We start from the raw sequence: 20,751 nt of genomic DNA, 5'->3' as shown, positions 1-20,751 counted from the left end.
ATGTGTACATGCACAGTCTGACAGAGGCGCTGTATTGAAGCCAACACGGTCATCTTGGCACTCCACCTTGTAAAAAATATTTTGGAAGCTACAGAAATGCATTTATTAACGTATCCACACGTTTTTGACAAGTATATATATATATATTCTATTACAGACTCCTTAAATTCATAGATTTAAATTATATTATGTTAACTGAACATAAAAACGGTGCATGGGTCACGAGGTGGTTTCTTTTAACGACGATAATTGTCAATATATACCTGGACCTTTGCCACATAGGAAACGTGTGACCGAACCGTCTCAAATAGTATTTGAGTACCCGACATACGCCCACCCCTTTCTCCATGCCTTTGTTTCCTCATCCCTCGCTCTGGAGCAACAATAAATCATCAGCGAAGGGTAAAAACAGCACTTACACCCTATCAATGGGTACAAATTATATCACGCTGCCGACTAAACGGCCCAAGCAATTTGCAGTGCTGAAATCAATGAATGCTTGACAGGCAGAGATGTCTTCAGGAACACACACACGAGAGAGAGAGAGCACTGTGATATGCCATGTGTTGTGGATGGCTAGCCTTTATGGGCATTTTAATGGTCATTGAGCGCTTGATTTAAAAAATAAAAAATAAATACATTTAAAAAATAAAAATAAAAAAAATCGCACCAATCTATCAGTTTGAATTTACACTGAACAAACATAAAATGCAACAAAGATTATACTGAGTTACAGTTCATAAGGAAATCAGTCAATTGAAGTAATTAAATTAGGCCCTAATCTATGGATTTCACATGACCGGGAATACAGATATGCATCTGTTGGTCACGCAACATAAAAAAAAAAGGTTGGGCGTGGATCAGAAAACCAGTCAGTATCTGGTGTGACCAATATTTGCCTCATGCAGCACGACATCTCCTTCGCGTAGAGTTGATCAGGCTGTTGATTGTGGCCTGTTGTCCTACTCCTCTTCAATGGCTGTGCGAAGTTGCTGGATATTGGTGGGAACTGGAACACGCGGCCGTACACGTCGATCCAGAGCATCCCAAACATGCTCAACGCGTGACATGTCTGGTGAGTATGCAGGCCATGGAAGAACTGGGACATTTTCAGCTTCCAGGAATTGTGTACAGATCCTTGCGACATAGGGCTGTGCATTTTCATACTGAAACATGAGGTCATGGCGGCGGATGAATGGCACGACCATGGAACTCAGGTAGGGTTGTTTGCATTCCAACACACCAGCAGTCATGACCGCAGTAAAATTTTCACGTGACCATTGAGACATGGTAATCTCCTCTTATGAACTCTGGACATGCTTGGTAGTACCCATCTTGCTAACGACCATGAAGTCCTAATGGCCTGGTACTCTAAGGGCTCTATTGTCCCTCTAAACACTCAGAGCAATGCGAATGCATTGATGTCGAAAATCACGAACACTTATCAAAACAGTATCTTTCTTTTAAAACTCACGTCACTGTGATGATCAATTTGAAGAAAGAAGTTCAACAGCAGGTTGAAACAGTGGTCGTCGTTTCAAAGCCTAACACAAAACGGACAGTGCTTTCTGATGATTAATTCAAAACATCCATACGCATGTTCGAGCTTATGAATAGACCCTACGTGTAGGCGTATGAGTCAAAGCCTGAAAAAAAAAGGAATTAAAATGATTGTGCCTTCTACAATACATAGCCTACTGTATGCGTAAGTAAAAGTACATTTATGATAAGGTTGAGTAGTGGTTGACAGTGTATATGCCGTTCCAGACGTTTAAAACGAACATTACAATAATAATGAATGGCGGGGGCAATTTGTTTGTTCTCGCTGTTCTTGAAATAGCATTTTAGAGTTAACCTAGGATATGGCGGGGCGGGTTAGGGTTTAGCTGAACTGACGCCAGTGGTATAAACTCATAGAAGGGTACTTAACACACACACACGCTAGTGTTGCTGACACACACACACACACACACACACACACACACACACACACACACACACACACACACACACACACACACCATACCAACCTAAAATGTAGATGGAACACGACTTCCTAACAGCTGTCTTCTCCCAAGCATAATGTTAGTCACTGCTTACGGACTTTCCTCCGGAACCCCCCCCCCCCCCCCACAAACAATAGGGATTTGAACACACAGTATGGGCCAGAGAAACCAACCACAACCTCTGCTTCTCTCTAAGTCACCTTATCTAAGAAAGGGGGAGAGAGAGAGAGACGCAAACAGAATGGCAGACAGAGAGAAAGAGGGAGAGCGATAACAAGCCAAGCAAAGAGGTCAGCAGCTGACAAAACAAAAGAGATGAAGTCAAAATGAAGCCCGCTATCTAACCACCCAGCAGCACAGCTCAGATTTACCCCCTCCCCCTCTAACCTAAACATGGTAGGACAACAGAGAAACCTATAGCTGTGGCACAAACCATATTAGATGAATGGGGGGGATATAGAAGTCAAAAGGTATAGAAAATGTCAGGTTTTAAAATAGATATCAGGATTCAGGAGTAGATATGCATTTAAGTGTCAGTAATGGGAGGGAAATCCAAGGATGGCATATGGGAGAATTCCCGACACACACGGAGCAGAGGAGGGAAGAGTATCCTGTACAGCTGGGGCCTCTGGTCCATTAGGGGAATTAAAGACGACAGGAAAAGACGGGACAGGGAAGAGAGGAAACACGCAGCGTCTGGGAGAAATCTGGTCAGCCATGAGAGAGATGCAGGATGCCTCACACAGACACACAGAGAAGAATTAACTCTTAGTTAAGGAGTACATGGAGTCAAATAAATAGTACAGAGTGCATCACAAGGTATCGGCATCCCTCATTCACGCACACAAAAACGGAACTTTCACAAAAGCCATCCACCTCGCTACCATGCGCTCTCTCTAACACAGTCTTAAACAAGCCGCTTACAGTTGTAACAGCAGTGTAGCTCTTCTCTGTGAAACTCCGTTTCTCCAGTTCAACCTCAGAGGATAAACTAATCATGAGAAGAGCGGCGATAAAAGCTCTCCTTCGTGGAAAGAACAGAAGAGAACAGAAGCCAGTTGAGGGAAAAGACTCCCTCTCCCTAGAGAGGTGACCCCCTCCCCACCCCTCACCTCCCTGCCTGGCAAAAGCTAAGCCGCCCGCCGCTATCGCTACTGCCCTCCGCGACTCTTCTCGTTGCCGTGGCGTCCGTTGCCTGTCGCTATCGAGCACTCTTCTTCAGAGTTAGTTTCAGTTCAGCACAGAGCGAGAGCGAGCGAGAGGCAGTAGGACAAGGATAAGAGGGAAGGCTGGCTGCCTCATGCTGAAAGCCAAACCCCTCTGATCTCATCAAGCAGGGTTACCGACGGCGACCAGACAGACGGGCAGCTGGTGGGGGGGGACACGCCCATTTCATTTCCCTCACCCAATCTGAGCGCAACCAACCCCCTCTGCCATACAGATACCGAGAGACAAACGCAGGGATAGAACATCACACTTCTACAATCATATAGTCTAAGCCTATATTAACATATTGTAACATTACAATATAGTACAAAATATACACTTACTCATATGGTATATACACTTTAGAAAACGCAGGTACATATACAATCATGCCTTTATGCAGAATCTAAAACACACATTTAGACATACAACGTAATACAAACAGATTTCATACACATACAGCGGCATTTAAACAGTTATTTATGTGCTCCATCCCAGACACACACAGTTTGACAGCTTTTTCCTGCCATAGACCTAATAAAAAGTTCAACTCAAGACACAGTACACACACATCCCTCCGGCAGCAGCACAGACAGCGTGAGTGTTCCATCGTCATGAATGAGGCACAGAGTATCTGAGTGGACTTCCTATTTCCTGGGCCACACGGACCACCGGGGAGCACTAACTGACACCACACCGGGCCTGAACCTCCACCTCTCTGCACCGCACACACAGACTACTCAATCGCCCCCTTTCACCCTCCCAGTCCCACCTCAGCCCACTACGGTGGAGCGAGGTAAAGGGGAAACGCGTAGCACTGTAAAAACACAAGCCCTCGCTGCGGATCAACTGAGTCAAATATACTTCTAACCCCATTTACCTTTCCCCCACACACACGCTAAAATTACTCACTGCTAGCCATTATAGCCACGGAGGCTAGCCCACGTAGGTTAAACGGCCGACAATGTAGGCAGTCACCGTAGGCTAAACATAATATACATTACCAACGCATGTCTGTTTCAGATTTTTGTTTCAAAGATAGAAGTTGAAAGTAACTACGGTGTGTTCAAAGACAGGCAACTTTGAACCCAACAATTCCCCTCCTATTAGCTAGACATGCACGACATGGCAACCTCTTCAAATGAGTGGATTTAGCTATTTCAGCCACACCCGTTGCTGATAGGTGTATGAAAATCGAGCACACGGCCATGCAATCTCCATTGACAAACAGTAGAATGGCCTGTACTGAAGCGCTCACTTTCAACGTGGCACCGTCATAGGATGCTACCTTTCCAACAAGTCCGTTCATCAAATTTCTGCCCTACTAGAGCTGCCCGGTCAACTGGAAGTGCTGTTATTGTGAAGTAGAAACATCTAGGAGCACACAAGCTCAAAGAACAGTTAGAAATACTGAACCGTAACGATTTCAATCGAAGGGGAAATTACCACTGCTACGTCCTCATAATGTTATTGAGGTTACTGCTTATGTTTGAGGAACACGTCTCGGGCATCATTTAAATGTCGAGACCAGAATATGGGGAGGGACAAAGACGCTCAACAGGCACGTCCCGCTCCATTATCGTGCACACTATTTGTTTCATTATGTTTCCTGATGCGATCAGTAAACGCAGGTTGAAATAAAATTTAAAAAACTGAACCAACTATATTAAATTTGGGGACAGGTCGAAGCGCATGAAACATTTATGGGCAATTTAGCTAGCTAGCTTGCTGTTGCTAGCTCATTTGTACTGGGATATAAACATTGGGTTGTTACTTTACCTGAAATGCACAAGGTCCCCTACTCCAACAATTAATCTACAGATAAAAGGGTAAACAGAGTTAGTTTCTAGTAATCTCTCCTTCTGTGGACTTTATATGGCGGTTGGCAACCAACTTTAAGGTGCATTGCCACCACCAACTGGACTGGAGTGTGGACCTCAGTTCATCTTTCAATCACTCACGTGGGTATATGCTCCTAAAACCAATGAGGAGATGGGAGAGGCAGGACTTGCAGCGTGTCAAGAGTCCCCCCAAAAAAGGGGGAAAAAAGAACCAAGTTCTATTTATGCGCCTGGCTACAGAGACACTCGTTGGCGCAAGCCAGCAGTTTGGATGAAATTGAATAAGGTGCACATTTATTTTGCAACACCCGCACGCATAACGCGAGCGGTGTGTTCAGCATGTAAGGCAACATATGACAGAAGAGAAGCTGCATGTATCCAATTAGACAGCTGACTAACAAATAGCCTACCAAAATGTCAAATTATTAGCATATCCCCCAAAAAAATCCTGCACCCCCTTCCATATTTGACTGTAGCCTACAGTGCATTTACTATATTAGCGGGTTAGTGTCGGGACTCAGATTTTCACATAGCCAGTTGCAGATGGATTATTAGCAATTGCAGGCGGTTGCAGGTCAACAAACAGCTAACCCACGCACCACTAGTGTGTGCGCTGGGATGAAGGGGTGAGTGTAGGGTGTGCTTCGTTACAGTGTGTAAGGGGGTTAATCAGGGGCTAAAATCTGATATCAACTTTGGGGGGGACAATTACATGAAATTTTCTCAAGAGCAATTCCTGAGAGGGACACCAAAAGTAGTGCTGTAACACATAGCCTACATTGTAATATGGTAAATGTATATTGAGGAACCAAAGAAATAAGGTGTTTGCCGTACTCCTAACTACCGGTACCCAAAACTACACAACTACTCACAATACCATTGCCTTTAACAAATCTTAGTTCAGTCACCAGTTTAAGTTGAGAGTGGGGGTATCCATGGCATTTTCCAATTATGTTCCTATTTTACAAGTAAAAAAAAAAAAATGGAGAACCTTTCATAATGTTGCCAAACAAAGACTCAACAAACTTACCTGAGACTCCCTGTCTCTGCCAGTCTGTCCCTGCATATCTGTCCCCAACTCTGCTGTCCGTGTGCCATCTGTTGCCTGCTCTGCCTAATGACATCATTGTGAAACATTTCCATTAGAATTTCATTTCTTTCTTATGAACATTTTATCAACTAGTCTGAGATATTAGGCTACTAGGGTACTTACTTTGCGTTTTGGTGTACTGAAAAATACTCTGATGTCAGTCTTTTATTTTTCTGACATTTTCTACCTGGCTGGCTAGCTACACACACACAGTGTGTAGGTTATTTACAGTAGGAGATGGGCTTCTATCATCTTATCTTTTATCATTCTATTTGGGCTTCGATCTAAAAGGTAGCTAGCAAATGTGAAACGGATTAAAATGACAAGAGTTGACAGCTGTATGAGTTCACCATTTACACAACATATGCTGCAACCTTTTGTAATTTTAATAGTTTGTTTCATATTGGCTGGCTTCCAACAATAGCTGAATTTGCAAAGCTAGCGAGCACCAATTCAGTTTCAGTGGTGTTTGCTATAATCTTTGCTACCCGGGTTAAATAAAATAAATAAATAAAAGTTCCCTTGCGACAATTTAGCTTTTGCAATGAGACCATTAAATATATTTAAGACAATGGTAGAAGAGAGTATAGTTCTGTTCAGTTTGGACTTCAGTTTATCGCTAACCTTATCACAGGGACTTTGAAGCACTAACTTACATCATCTGCATGCTGATCTCGGAATAAATTGACGATAGCAAAGATTCTGTCTTTGACGAGGCCACAAATGGAATAGGTACTAGCTAGCTTAATAGTTCATATTTGCGCGCTAGCTCTGCATATTCAGCTAGTGTGTGTGCGCGATTGACTGGATTAACCTCACGTCAGTTACGTTCATTGAGTGCCTTTCAGACAGTGGCTACGACCCCTCTGTTACCTTGCCAGTGGATCAAACATTTACATTACATTTAAGTCATTTAGCAGACGCTCTTATCCAGAGCGACTTACAAATTGGTGCATTCACCTTATGATATCCAGTGGAACAACCATTTTACAATAGTGCATCTAAATCTTTTAAGGGGGGAGGGGGGGGGGGGGGGAGTTAGAAGGATTACTTTATCCTATCCTAGGTATTCCTTAAAGAGGTGGGGTTTCAGGTGTCTCCGGAAGGTGGTGATTGACTCCGCTGTCCTGGCGTCGTGAGGGAGCTTGTTCCACCATTGGGGTGCCAGAGCAGCGAACAGTTTTGACTGGGCTGAGCGGGAACTGTGCTTCCTCAGAGGTAGGGGGGCCAGCAGGCCAGAGGTGGATGAACGCAGTGCCCTTGTTTGGGTGTAGGGCCTGATCAGAGCCTGAAGGTATGGAGGTGCCGTTCCCTTCACAGCTCCGTAGGCAATCACCATGGTGAGGAAAACCATTGTGAGGAAAAGGGTGGGGGGGGGGGGGGGGGGTTCGCAATCTTTTGAAACTTAAAAACGCGCTATTAAGTGTCTATAATCAGCACAATTGCTTTCATTGCGTATTATTAATATTATTTAAATTACATAGTTATGTTTAAGTCATATATTGGGGGGGACAAATCATATTTTTCCCAGGATGGGGGGGGGGGGGGGTCGTGTCCCCCCCGGGATTTCCGCCCCTGGGGTTAATCTGCAGGACAAAAACACCCCCCCCCCATAGAAAGAATAGGGACCAGGGTACCCCATATTGTCAGTAAGCTGCTCAGAGGCCAGAGAGCGAAAGTTTGTGTGTGTGTGTGAACCAAGCCACCCAACCGTTCAACACAAGGCCCAAGGGAGCAAGAAAGGGAGGAGGAGGAGGGGATGAACGGAGATAATAAAAGTAATGCAGGGTACTAGAGCCCTAAGGATTCGGATAGAGGAGGATGGAGAGAAAGGAGGGACGCTCATCTGGCAGTCGTCAAAGTGACCCCAGACAGATGGCAAACAAACAGAAAGAGGAAAGGTTCAGTTTGGAGAGAGTGATGGTGAAAGGGGATGGGGAGGAGAGGGTGACAGAGGGAAGACTCACCCACTGCTCATCCGTCGTCCTTCCTTCCATACGTGTGAACACACACACACACACACACACACACACCAGACTGATGGGTTCAGGGGCCAGCCACAATTTAAGTCTCTCTGTACTGTGAATAATGTCCACTAACACCATGTAAGGGCACAGGAAATTTCTCTATGGCAGGGTTCCCCAACTGGCAACACGGACATAAAAGACTAAAAACACCAGACAAATCAGCTCCAAGTGATATGAATTTTGGAAATCTGTTCCAAAGTATTCCCACGCATAATAGAGAGATCTATGCACGTGATCGTATACAAAGTTTGTATTATGTTTTAGTCCAATATTATATCAGTTTGATCTTCTTGCGGTCAATTTGTAGGCTACAAATAATTTGTAATTAAGTTACAAATTATTGACCATCCCCTCAAAAGTTTATTTTATAATAATTGTCCCACGGCTGGATCTACTTGATAATCAGCATGAGAACGGGTCCTCTTGCTTATAGACTATATTCATTCAGGGCAGACTACTGAAGCATGCACACAGACAGCTACAGTAGGTAAGTATAGTACTACTACAGTTTACAACCTTCAGTGGAGTAGGATGCTGAGAGCTGTGGCAGGAACAACACAATGATATGTTTCCCTGTCTCTCTCACACACACACCCCATCTATCTCTGTGTCAACATGCTTCTGGGGTCCCAGATAGCTGAAGGGACTAGAAATTGAATTTATGATACGTATAGAGCCTCCATCTCGTACTCTCTCCCCCAGTCTCTCCATCTCGCCATCTCCCAACGTCGGTCTCTCTTCCGCCCTTTCCCCAACCCTCCATCTCTTTCTCCCCAAACATGTCCTTCCATTTTCCAGTAAACCCCAGTTCTTGTGATACAGACAGCATTCACCCAGACTGTGGGTCATAAGGGGGTAAAAGGTTACAGGTCACAGTTAAATCTGATTGATGGCCTCCACCCCTCCATCTCCATGTCCCCCTCTCCCTTCCATCCTGGCATCTGCTGTCTGAGTCTGTTGCACACGACCCCTTGTTGCCACGCGTCGAGTTTTCCCCTAGCTATCCCACAGTGCCACTAAAATCTCACACATTATTTGTTCAATTTCATTAGTTGAATGTCTACCACGCAAACTTTTTTCTTTTCGCTTTCCATTGTTGTCAGTTTAACTGAAATTGTAATAACAACAACTCAGAATATTGTCACTGGCTATTGTGCCAAAGAGGGCTATAGCTACATAAGACAAAGAGGTCCAGACCGCTGTATTCTCTTTACATTTGATATAAAAAGGTACAAATAAATTAAAATCAATAAACGGGTCAATGCCTGATTCCATTTAAATTTTTCAGCAAAAACTCTGTTTCTTCATTTAGTTTTTCCAGGTTTCGCTCTCAAAATTGTACATTCTAAAGCCAGGTTGAGAAAACCTTTCCATTTACCAGAAAACGGTTGTCATCATTAACGACTACACAGTGGTAGACAAACGTGCACACACAGAGAGGCATTTGCGTGCCGTTGCCTCTTGAGAAAGTTGAAGGAAAATCCCTTAAGCATTTTGTTCATGTCTTAACATAATCTTGGACAAATTAATACATTTTCTAATAAAGTTTAATACATTAAGTTGACTTCACAGATTTTATAGGGCCCCATCTGGTGCATCCTCTCTTCCCTGTTGACCTTCCCCCTTTCTAAAATAAGGAAAACAGTGCATCCCTCACCTCACTCACTTATTCACTACTGGATATCAATGCGCTAGCTCGTGCCTACCAAAATAGTTACATTTTTCACCACAGCAAGAACTAGGGTTGGTCAGTATCCAGATTTGCATACCTTCATACAGTTCCTGTACCATACGGTATTACCGGCAGTGCCATTTCTTCACAAACAAACATATATTTTATCATAATAATAGTGCTAACAAATGCTAAAAAAGTACGAATGAATTCCCATACCGGATGCTAGCTAAATGCTAACAAGCGCAAGGGAATGTAAAAAAAAGTACAACTTCATGAGCTGTGGTAATTGCAATATCTAAAAAAGGTTTGCTGCACACCAAATATCAGGCAGCAGGGATCTTGATCATCTCTGCTGCTGTAAAAAAAAAAATAAGCTTCATCTTGCAAACTAGCCACTTCGCTAGCAGGTAAGCAAACCAAATGCATAACTGGAGCCATGAGCATGACACATCTTATATAAGTTAAACTTATAAGATTATATGAACAACATTTAAAACGCAACATGCAATGATTTTACTGAGTTAAAGTTCATACAGAAATGAAGAGGGAGGGAGGGAATGGTAGTGAACAGCATTTCTGCCTAGCCTCTCTCTGAAATATTCAGGGCACCAGTCACTGGACAGTAAACAGGAGCAAGTCGCTGAGATTTCACCCTGCATTCACTAGGTTTAGGAGGCTTTCAGTGAGGAGGGACTGTGTAATGCACTCGTGTATATTCCCACATACAGCAATGTTTCCTCACCCTTATTTACCTGGTTTATCGGGGTCAATGCAAATAATCAAAGAGGTCAGCTAACACCACCATGCTACGACTGACCTAGTTTCACTGTGTGTGTTGTGTGCGTTTCTATATAAGGCGCCCACTGAAGGAGAAGATTTAGCAGTACCCCCAACCCCTTAGGAGTTTGGGCCGGCACGATACTGTGAAAAAGGGTCCTGCCCCTTATCAGGTCAATGGAGCAGTGGTCCTTTGTATCTCAGTTGGTAGAGCATGGTGCTTGTAACGCCAGGGTAGTGGGTTCAATTCCCGGGACCAGACTTACGTAAAATGTACGCGCGCACGACTAAGTCGCTTTGGATATAAATACAAAAGCGTATTATATTTAGCAATGTACATGTACCGTCTGCTATCCACTTAAGAATCACCCAGTTACTAAACCGCCCAAACCATGGGTAAGACACATTCACATACTAACAATACAGTTCACTTTTAAGGATCAAATCGGTCAAGCAAGAATCAAACAAGAGCAATGCATTACCTGTTGGTTCTTAGGAAAGCAGCATCTCCAGTCTGTTGGTGTGCTTCTGGTTGAAAGATCAGTACAACATATTGCGCGAGTCTGCAACAGATAAACAAGAGATAGAAAATTGTCTCATTTATGCTGCTGCTCAGATGTTTCATGAGTGGCGCGTGTAGCTTGTTGTCGGCCAATCACAAGTCAAAGTGGCACTAGTCTCTGGGTGCCGTGGCATGCAAGTTGGAATTAAAATTACGCAATTAAAAGTGAAATGACAAGTATAGTCTACAACAACCATGAGCCAACAGGTAGGCTACTGCTTAATATTTTGAATGGAGTCATACGGGGACGGGTAGCATAGCTGGGGGTTCTCAACTCCACGATATGTACATTCTGAGTTGGGTTGCACAACGGTGGGCGGAGTGTACCTCCAACTACAGAGTCGCTGTTAGTCGACACGCGGAAACCGTCGGCGGTTGTATTTGATTAACATTTCATTAAATTAGTATGGATTTCCAAAAGGAAAGAAAGGCAGGCAGCTACAGAGGACATAGGTAATCGTTTAAGAATTAAACATTTTTGAAGTATCGACTGACAGCGGCTCGATGTAGTCGGAGATACAGTCCACACGCTCATCTCCACACAACTCCATTGATGTGATGTACATTGTGGAGTTGAGAAAAACTTGGCTAGGGAAAGCGCAGCCTACGTAGCCTCAAGTAGCCAACCCAGCTAGCTAGCTTAACAAGCTTCTCTTCTCGGTGTGATCCAATCAAAACAGGTACTATGTCATCACATTGGATGATGAATAACCTACAGTAGCTACTGTGTGTCAGCTTGGTTGCTGTGGTGTTTTTCCCTCCTCTCGCCACTCAGACACACATAGCGCACGGCCCCTCCCCCACCTGCTGATCTCTGTGTGCGCGCATTAACAGCTTCAGTTAATAACAATATTTGTTTTAATTATTCTGCCGCTTCCCTCACTTGGATCGGATCTGGACACGACCCGGTCTATACGGGGCCAGGTCTGGTTGTCCTCGGGTCTGTTCGGACTGGGTTTCCAGATTTTAAAATTGTTATTTGAGTAAGCCCCGGGTCCATTTTGGAACGGGTCCCAACTTGTTGGACCTGAGAAGACCTCAACAGAGAACACCACATGGAACGATGCAAATTGAGTGTGTGAAAAACAAGACAAATGTGAACCGATAGTATTCAGCTGCAGCAGCAGACATGGCTCCCAGTGGAAGTTGCCCTGAGGCACAGATCTAGGATCAGCTTACCCTCCCTGAATCCCCGAGACGTCCTTTTCCTGTTGAAAAGCGATATCCCAAGTATAAACACAGTGACGTGCACACACACTAAAGGGTAAAGAAGAGAAAACTAGTGTTTCTTTTAGACACTGCCGACGTCAAGGAGTTGGCTTGATGGGAAGTCTTCATGTCATCGGCCTCCCCCTTGCTTGAGGAACAATAAAGGGGCAACAGAACAAATAAGGAAAAAAACAAGACATCTTCGTCCTCGGCATGAGAGTGGAATTTCTACATATGCACCATGGAATTTAAACTGAATTTGCTACAGACATTTTAAAAATGGTTTGTTTAAAATATCACCCTCAATGAGAATGAAGTGGACAGGAAAGTGAGTGGTGTGTGTCTTTGGCAAATATGGAGTGGTAGGTTAATCTTATTCAGATTCATAAAACACACACACAGATGTCATTCTTGTCAAAAGAGTGTATTTTCATGAGAGAGTATCTATACATAAACACGGAACTGTCGGTCAAAGAGGCTTTTCAGATGGGGGCTCTTTGTATCTCTAAGTGTGTGTGATGTGCAGAGTACACACACACACACACACACACAAAACGCTGACACACTCAGCACTTTGCTGCGCGGCCCAGGCCAGCGGAAAGCCCATGAGGCTGGCTGTCTGGTTTATGGTTTCTCCATTTCCTCAAGACCGGGGTGGGCTGGGGAGCTAAATAAGCCACTTTACCCTGGGATTAGTGGGAAGACAGGTCTCTCCCTCACACACAGAAACACACGCGTGCGTAAACACACACACGCAGGCACACAATCTCTACAAAACAGATGGTAAAACATTACAAAAAAAAAAAAAAATCTTGTTTTCAAAGATCTCAGCTCAACTTTAGAAACCCAATCAATAACTTTTACAGTATCAGTAATAGATCACTGCTTTTGAGACATTGCATATAAGGCTCCTCATTCTAATTAAGGGCAAACATGTATATTTATAAATTGTATCAATCATTTTTCACCACTCCTTTTTCTCAGAGGATTTTATAAACACTTCAAATAAGGGCTGCGTTTCATATAGGCTTATCCTGGTTTGACGTTTTGATAACCGTGTAAATCTCTCTAGGACAAGTTGCCTTTCATCAATATGCCTGTATTTACCTTCCCAAAACGAAATGCTAATGTGGCTATCAGAAAAAAACTACAAATGCCATGATCTGGACGAGACTGCCGAACTGAGACAAAGGTAAGAATCTCTCTGGATTAACTAATGTTAACTAAAATGTGGTACGGTATAAATTGGCAACATCTTTAAAATTGACAATACCTGTTAGCAAAGGTGTCAGCTAAAGATGACATACAGGAGCTTGCAGGGATTTGTAGTCTTGCATGACGTCTACATTGATGCTAATTAGGATTTTTGAATCTGAGCGCAAATAAATAGCAAATCAAATTGTCACATGCAGCGAATACAACAGGTGTAGACCTTAGAGTGAAGCCCTTAACCAACAATGCTATAAGAAAAAAAAAGTAAAACAAGTGTTAAGTAAAAAAATATAAAAAAATAGCTAAGTAGAAAATAAAGTATCAAATAATTAAAACAGCAGCAGTAAAATAACAAGCGAGGCTATATACTGGGGGTATGGTATGGGTACAGAGTCAATGTGCGGGGGCACCGGTTAGTCGAGGTAATATGTACATGTAGGTAGAGTTAGTGACTACGCATAGATTATAAACAGAGAGTAGCAGCAGCGTAAAAGAGTGGTATCGGTAGCCATTTGATTAGCTGTTCAGGAGTCATATGGCTTGGGGGTAGAAACTGTTAAGAAGCCTTTTGGGACCACGACTTGGCTCTCATGTACCACTTGCCGTGCGGTAGCAGAGAGAACAGTCTATGACTAGGGTGGCCAGAGTCTAACAATAGGGCCTTCCTCTGACACCGCCTGGTATAGAGGTCCTGGATGGCAGGAAGCTTGGCCCCAGTGATGTACTGGGCCGTACACACAACCCTCTGTAGTGCCTTGTGGTCGGAGGTTGAGCGGTTGCCATACCAGGCAGTGATGCAACCAGTCAGGATGCTCTCGATTGTGCAACTGTAGAACCTTTTGAGGATCTGAGGACACATGCCAAATCTTTTCAGTCTCCTGAGGGGGAGTAGGCATTGTCTTGCACTCTTCACAACTGTCTTGGTGTGTTTGGACCATGATAGTTTGTTGTGATGTGGACACCATGGAACTTGAAGCTCTCAACCTGCTCCACTGCAGCCCCGTCGATGAGAATGGGGACGTGCTCGGTCCTCCTTTTTCTGTATTCGACAATCATCTCCTTTGTCTTGATCACGTTCAGGGAGAGATTGTTGTCCTGGCATCACACAGCCAGGTCTCTGACCACCTCCCTATGGGCTGTCTCATCGTTGTTGGTGATAACGCCTACCACTATTGGGTCATCGGCAAACGTGATGTTGTTGGAGTTGTGCCTGGCCATGCAGTCATGAGTGAACAGGGAGTACAGGAGGGGACTGAGCACGCACCCCTGAGGGGCCCCCCGTGTTGAGGATCAGCGTGGCGGATGTGTTGATACCTACCCTTACCACCTGTGGGGTGCCCTGTCAGGAAGTCCAGGATCCAGATGCAGGGGGAGGTGTTTAGTCCCAGGGTCCTTAGCTTAGTGATGAGCTTTGAGGACACTATGGTGTTGAACGCTGAGCTTTACTCAATGAATAGCATTCTCACATAGGTGTTCCTTTTGTCCAGGTGGGAAAGGGCAGTGTTGAGTGCAATAGAGATTGCATCATCTGTGGATCTGTTGGGGTGGTAAAACTAAAATAATGATTAAAATAAAAATGATAAAGTCACCTTATCTGCGAGAAAGATTTACACAGTTATCAAAATGTCATGCCAGGGTAAACCGACATGAAACAGTCCTTATTTTAAGTGTTTCTAAAATCCCCTATTGGAAAAACGGTGGAATATCGATTGTAACCATTTCCCTGTTATGACACCTCCACTGTGGGGCTCTATTGCTTTGCATTGTTAGGTATTACTGCACTGTTGGAGTAAGGAAAATACGCATTTCGCGACACCCGTGATAACATCTGAAAAACATGTGTACGCCACCAAGAACATTTGATTCCATACATCCATCTTTAAAGCTACAGTATAAAAAATGTCTCCAAATAAGAAAGCTACGATGATATTCCACATTGCTATAATGGAGCTGATACCCATATGAAACTGAAAGCCAAAAGACGCCGAAGCAACAGAACCCTGAACAGCTTCTACCCCCAAGCCATAAGACCACTAAATAGTTAAGCAAATAGCTACACGGACGATCTGCATTGACCCTTTTTGCGCCAACTTGTCAGGAGTTTATTATCTGTCACTTTATTCCTAATTATTTCCTTCCAAAATCATGGGCATTAATATGGAGTTGGTCCCCCCCCTTTCTGCTATCACAGCCTCCACTCTTCTGGAAAGGCTTTCCACTAGACGTTGAAACGTTGCTCCGGGGACTTGCTTCCATTCAGCCACAAGAGTGTTGGTAAGATCAGGCAATTAGGCCTGGCTCGCAGTCGGCGTTCCAATTCATCCCAAAGGTGTTCGATGGGGTTGAGGTCAGGGCTCTGTGCAGGCCTGTCAAGTTCTGAAATGTGATTTGATTTTCAACCTCATATTCATCATCTCTAGCACCATACCAGTGTCCACATTTGTGAAAATGGCATGTTTATACATTTTGTAGTTAAAAAATAAATAAAAATAAAAAAAGGTATACCCGATGACATCAAGTCTTAACATTTTAAAACAAATGATATTCAAAATTACAGATTTGTGCTGGCGAGCAAGAAAATACCCTCCCTCTGGCTAGAAACTGGTTGCACGTTTCAAAAAAAAATATTTTTTTTTAAGAACTTTTGTTTTTTCAACCACAGATCATAGAAAGTGTTTTCACATACATAGACACTGGTATGGTGCTAGAGATTGAGAAGTGGTGATATTGCCCTTAAGGGCAAATCGATGAATAGCCTGATCCGAGAAACAAAGGCTTATCTCGTTCGTTATCCATTCCAACACATGAACCCAGAACCCTATGAGGAAGATGTCCTTCTAACGTTTCTATGACAACCACGGAGGAAGGCATAGCACACACACGTGCTGTCGACAGACAGGGATGGATGCACGCATAAGATGACTTCCCTCATGAAGACAGAAAAGGAGGGGGAGATTGAGGGTATGAAGGGGCAAGTAGGCCAAATATAGGAACAGTATAATGAGCTGGGTTCCTATCTTTACATGTCTTCCTCCACTCCATCCCATCTCCCACTTAATCCACATGCCCAACCAGTCAACGCAGAAACCCTCATTCTACCTCACTGCTAAATTTCCCAGAGGCCCCTGAGAGGAGCAGAGAGGTATAAGGCAGTTTCTGTACTTGTAAAACGCATCTTCAGCTCCTCCCCTCACTAGAGGGCATCACCATGTAGGCCTAGCCATCTACTAGATCCTTGCTTTCAACGATCCGATAGTTTGAGATCAGTGATGACCTCAAGTTAGGACGGAAGGGAGGAAAGATGGAAAAAGGAAGCATTTTAAAAAGTATCAGAACAGGGCCTCTTGCTTTTTTTCCTGAGTGAATTGAGTGGAGCAGGTTGAGGGTTACCTTATCGCTGTGTTAGTCATGGACACGTTTGAAGTGGAGCCGAGGCAAAGGGGACGGCGTCACAACAAGAGCTGATTGCGTCAGAGAGCAAGTCGATAAGGAGGCTCAATCCAGCTCACTAAACAGAAGGCTAGTCGCTAGGCTACGTACATCTGGGTCGAGGGTCAGGCTAAGGACTACCACTGAAGAGCAGAACAGATGTGGAATCATGGATAGAAATAGAATGGATTGAAATAATGAAATGGATAAGTAGATAGACATTGTCCATTCTATTTTCGAAAATACATTAATGTCCCTCTCCTGCTTTTAATATACCTTTCAAACCAAGACGTTTTTACACCAAGCATCTCGCCAAATTTTCTTTCTGGAAGGATTCGCCGGCGACAAAGTCAACTTTTTTCCCCCCCGGCCAACCGAACTAACTAATGCTGAGGCGGCATTGGCACACACACACACACACACACACACACACACACACACACACACACACTACACCCGTTACTACTATCCTCCTGCCAGATCCAAACTTTGGGAGGCATGTCACTTCACCCTTCTTTTCACATAGCCCACCACACACTTTTCATAACTACAACTGGATGGCTCCGTAAAGAATTACGGTGGGAATAAATATCACTGAATGCCGAAAATATTGGAATAAAGTAGGCTAATGAAATTGAAGGCATCAAAACTAGCTTACGGAAACTCCCAAAGCCATCCAATTGTTATAGAACATGGCCGACCGCGTGTGTTCAACTATTTCATCAACGCTTCGCGCTGCTTTGGGACAAGCGTGGGGACTCGTCTTGATAAATCAATGTCCGATTTCTCTTTCAACCAAAAAGGTAAGTATGCAGATAGATTTTGCACCATTGGGATACTGGTTAGGCTACAATTAGGGTGTGGAAAAGTTAGCCGAGATGAGGTGTGTGCTGCTGATGACCATCTTGTCTAGCTGGCTCAGTTGCCAGCATGTTATGTACCTCAACAACTTGATTATTTTGCTATTCAGTCACGTAGTAGCCTAGGGCTACTCCCGACCAAAAGCTTGCGACTTGTCTGTTTCACTGAAGCTCTGTCTGTATATTTGGTTAATTCGCTGGCTGGGCAAATAAGCGGAAGTGGTATAGCTCATCTGTTTGTCGCTGACTAGATGAGCTATACCATCCCTGATCAGAAACATTTAGCGTGCAATAACGTAGCCTAAATCAAGTATAGACCTATTAGCTTGCGGCAGTTGTGAAATATGAGCACGAGACCTGAATGCTTTTGAAAATATAGAATGCCATTATTTTCAAAACAAATTAAAATAGGTATCATGATGAAAGTACTCAATATAAAAAATGACCCTACACCTGCTCCCTAACAAAGCGGAGTGAGTGTAATTAAGAGGTGAAAAGTGGGCTCCGTTTCAAAATATCACTGTATATGACAGCAGTTAACATGTTGCCGTGACGCAAGTTGTGTGAGAAAGTTATTATTGGCATCTTATTCTGCTATATTTTTCGTTATACCACTGCATTGTTGAATACTTGTTTCTGATTGGCTAGAAGGGAATGCTAGAATGGATATTAAAAACATTTTACATTTACATAAAACAGATATCGGTACACCTTGCAATCATGAAGCAATATGCGCCTATACATACAGACCGTACTTGCTACAAAGTTACGGAAAGCTAAACCAACAGCCACACAAACTGAAATTGGATACATTGTAAACGCAGGTCCAACTAGGACTGTTAGCTGTAGCTAGCTGGCAAGCAAGGCATAAGAACGTTGCCAGCGAGCAAGGCAACGGAACATAAAGGAAAAAAAACGACTGGGTCGCGCCCATAAATATTGAACGACCAGATCGCATCTATAGCAACCAAAAGATGAGAAAGTATGAATTTCCTTATACAAATGAAAAATATATATTTCTACCGGTAAATGTGGGCTTAGTATTGTTTTCTTTGGCAACTGTGGTATAAGCGGGATAAACAGCTTAAACAAATGCAACAGAATAAACTTTGCTGTTATTCTGGATGCAGAGGTAGTGACTGTGTAGCCGTAGCTAGCTGGCTAGCTATCCGCAAGCAAAGGATAAGAACATTGCCACCGAGCATTGGCAACAGAATATAAAGAAAGAACGACTGCGTCGCATCTATAGCAACGAAAAGATGACAAATGTGTGATACATACATACTCAAAAGTTTGGGGTCACTTACAAATGTCCTTGTTTTTGAAAGAACACATTTTTTGTCCATTAAAATATCAAATTGATCAGAAATACAATGTAGACATTGTTAATGTTGTAATTGACTAAAGTAGCTGGAAACTGATTTTTTTTATGGAATATCTACCTAGGTGTAGAGGCCTATTATTAGCAACCATCACTCCTGTGTTCCAATGGCACGTTGTGTTAGCTAATGCAAGTTTATGATTGAAAAAAAAAGGCCAATTGATAATTAGAAAACCCTTTTGCAATTATGTTAGCACAGCTGAAAACTGTTGTTCTGATTAAAGAAGCAATAAAACTGCAGCATCAGCATTTGTTGGTTCGATTACAGGCTCAAAATGGCCAGAAACAAAGAACTTTCTTCTGAAACTCGTCAGTCTATTCTTGTTCTGAGAAATTAAGGCTGTTCCATGCGAGAAATAGCCAAGGAACTGAAGATCTCTTATAACGCTGTGTACTACTCCCGTCACAGAACAGCGCAAACTGGCTCTAACCAGAATATAAAGAGTGGGAGGCCCTGGCGCACAACTGAGCAAGAGGGCAAGTACATTAGAGTATCTAGTTTGAGAAACAGAAGCCTCACAAGTCCTCAACTGGCAGCTTCATTAAACAGTACCCGCAAAATACCAGTCTCAACATCAACAGTGAAGAGGGGACTCCAGAATGATGGCCTTCTAGGCAGAGTTGCAAAGAAAAGGCCATATCTCAGACTGGCCAATAAAAAGAAGTGGGCCTTTGTACACCTACGTAGATGATCCATTAAAAAGCAACCGTTTACAGCTACAATAGTCATTTACACATTAAATGTCTACACTGTATTTCTGATCAATTTGATGTTATTTTAAAATAGACAAAAAAAATATATAATAATAAAGTGCTTTTCTTTAAAGAAAAAAAAAAGACATTAAGTGACCCCAAACTTCTGAACGGTAGTACACACACCAAAAGTTTACACACCCACTCATTCAAGTGTTAATTTTTACTATTTTCTACATTGTAGAATAATAGTGAAGACATCAAAACTATGAAAAAGTACATATGGAATCACATAGTAACCAGAAAAGTGTTCAATCACAATATTTGAGATTCTTCAAAGTAGCTACCCTTCACCTTGACGACAGCTTTGCACACTCTTGGCATTCTCTCAACCAACTTCATGAGGTAGTCACCTGGAATGCTTTCCCAACAGTCTTGAAGGAGTTTACATATGCTGAGCACTTGTTGGACCGCAGAGTGAAGGAAAACCAGCCAACTCATCCCAAACAATCTCAATTGGGTTGAGGTCGGTTGATCATGGAGGCCAGGTCATCTGATGCAGCACTCCATCACTCTCCTTATTGGTCAAGTAGCCCTTACACAGCCTGGTGGTGTGTTATAGTCCTGTTGAAAAACAAATGATAGTCCCACTAAGTGCAAACTAGATGGGGTAGGTGGCGTATCGCTGCAGAATGCTGTGGTAGCCATACTGGTTAAGTGTGCCTTGAATTCTAAAATCGCAAACAGTCTCACCAGCAACAACAACAAAAAAGCACCCCCACA

At 43.3% G+C, this 20,751-nt stretch overlaps 1 protein-coding gene across 4 annotated transcripts in view; it reads right to left on the bottom strand.

The window, feature by feature from the left end:
- The window catches only part of LOC106568937 (SPRY domain-containing SOCS box protein 4), a 122,149-nt gene that overhangs the window by 61,099 nt on the left and 40,299 nt on the right, over window positions 1-20,751 (bottom strand). Inside the window, exon 2 of one of the 4 annotated variants that reach the window (XM_014139784.3) lies at window positions 11,105-11,185. The exons of 1 other annotated variant lie outside the window; for it this stretch is intronic. The gene's annotated coding sequence lies outside the window, so the exon portion shown is untranslated. Of the gene's footprint in view, window positions 1-2,930; window positions 3,336-4,991; window positions 5,088-11,104; window positions 11,186-20,751 lie in introns of those variants that run through there. 2 more of the 4 variants (XM_082960768.1, XM_014139786.3) reach the window with 2 other exon arrangements.

Source organism: Salmo salar, chromosome 14 (assembly GCF_965601325.2).
Source record: "Salmo salar chromosome 14, fSalSal1, whole genome shotgun sequence".
Taxonomy (NCBI): Eukaryota; Metazoa; Chordata; class Actinopteri; order Salmoniformes; family Salmonidae; genus Salmo; species Salmo salar.
Note: the sequence above shows the minus strand (reverse complement) of the source record. Positions and strands in the feature narration are given on the sequence as shown.